Source organism: Octodon degus, unplaced genomic scaffold, assembly GCF_000260255.1.
Source record: "Octodon degus isolate 3935 unplaced genomic scaffold, OctDeg1.0 scaffold00065, whole genome shotgun sequence".
Taxonomy (NCBI): domain Eukaryota; kingdom Metazoa; phylum Chordata; class Mammalia; order Rodentia; family Octodontidae; genus Octodon; species Octodon degus.
In genome coordinates this window covers 4,807,236-4,809,198 of record NW_004524641.1, presented here as the reverse complement: position 1 = coordinate 4,809,198, position 1,963 = coordinate 4,807,236, and the positions used below count along the sequence as shown (strand labels likewise).

Genomic DNA, 1,963 nt, shown 5'->3' with positions numbered 1-1,963 from the left:
TTAACAACTTCAAGAAATAGCCTTAAGGCATACACAATGTGTAACTCTTTTCTTATTTCCTGCTAAACATAATACAGATTACATAAAGGCTAACAAATCCACATTTATATAAGCATTAAGTATTTGCTGCATTGAGAAACTTAAGTTTTAATACTAATAGTACAGAGTTGCAGAGCATATTTTTAACACTTAGTTGCAGGTATATTAAATATGGTTTGTTTCATGGACTGAAGAAAAAACATGTATTTTTGCCTTTAAATTTACTGATAACAAATCTGAATCGCTTTGCTAAGCATCAGTGTTAGAAAGAAAAATAAAAATCAACTTTATTGTTGCTCTTTGCCATTTGGTAGCATTTTTACACACAGGCTTCAATCTTCAGATTACCCTGGATTCAGTAGAAAAGCCTTTTAAATGAAGTTTTTGTACAATAGAAACTTCTCATCAGTCAAAATTTAAGACTGTAAAGAAATACATGCAAAACATACTTCTCTGAAAACACTTAACTTTGAACAAAGCACCGAACTACACAAATGCAGAATGAAAACAGCATTTCAACTCCACTGACAGAGTCATCATAAAAGCTGTAAAAGTCACCTAACTTCACTAGGCACTGTTCACTTTTTAAACAGACAATAAAAATATTGTCCACAAACAACATCCCAGCTCGATGGCAGCTTTCAGAAAGTCTTCATCGTCATGCTTTAATAGCGACGAGGTGAGTAGGATCGAGATCTGGAGCGAGGTCTATATCCTCCACGACTGTAATAAGGAGAAGGCGACCGCCTTCTGTAAATCTGATCTCTATCTTGAGCAGCTCTCCATCCACCTCCTCCTCCACCATCTCCTCTGTATGACCTGCCGTAGTATCCCGATCATCTTAGCCACGGTCATATCCTTTGTCGTAGTAATCCCGATGGCGAGAACTGCTGTAGGTAGGTCTCCCCATGGAAATTCCTGGTGTTGGGGTATGTGGTCTTTTTGTTATAGAGAAATCCACTCTGATTCTACGCCCATCAAGTTCCATTCCGTTGGCACGTTCTTTAGCTTCCTTGGCATCGTCTGCATTTTCAAAATACACAAAGGCAAATCCCCTCGAAAGCCTAGACTGCTGGTCATACACAATAGACACATCGGCAATTGGGCCATATTTCGAGAATACTTGTCTTAAATCTCTTTCTGTGGTGTACAAGCTCAACCCAAACACTCCAAGACAACAGTTTGGGTCGGGATTCACCCGATTCCCAACATGACGCCTTTGAGTAGACATGGGGGAATGGCTGTGGCTGTGGCGTCTGCGATAATCTCGACAGTAAGACCTGTTACGGAATGTCTGTGAGAACGAAATCGAGACCGTGACCTTGTACAATGCCTTCGAGAACTTCTGGACTTAGACCTAGATTCAGATCTGGACCTGGATTTTGATCTGGAACGCCTAGAACCTTCCTTGGAGCGAGACCTTGCAGGGGTATGCCTTGCAGATTTCCCCGATCTGTGAGCACTTCTACTTCTGGAAGCAGAACGGGATTCCCGCTCGCCGCTATCGCTCATGACTCCGGGTTCGACGTCGCCCTCGCTGGGCTTCAATTGAAGCTGCCAAGCTTTCGCGTCTTCTTTGGAGGCTTTGCCGCAGCCTCTCAGGACACACCGGTAGCTGAGTCGCTCAGAGACGAAGCCTTCTGCCCCTATAGATAATTTTAAGAGGGTTGGTTAAATTTTATTGAATTTTAATAAAATTACAATAATATAATGTAATTAACATATGTATAATTGTGAAAGTATAGTATTTTTCTTTGTTCTTAATTTTCTTCTTTAAAAAACCCATAATTTTTAATGGCTGAGAAGATTCTGCTGTATGAAATGGAATTTATTTAAAATTAAAAAGAAGCTGGAAATCATCCATACTTCTCCTTCCTTGAGATGGCCGTGAAAGTACACGAGGCACATCTCACGTGGAATGCTA

General features: G+C 40.6%; 1 pseudogene across 1 annotated transcript; it reads right to left on the bottom strand.

Annotated features, from left to right (window-relative positions):
- Nucleotides 1-591: 591 nt before the first annotated feature.
- Nucleotides 592-1,551, bottom strand: LOC101584426 (annotated as a pseudogene). The gene has a single exon (XR_192586.2). The product of XR_192586.2 is annotated as a transformer-2 protein homolog beta pseudogene (transcript).
- Between the last annotated feature and the right edge of the window lie 412 nt (nucleotides 1,552-1,963).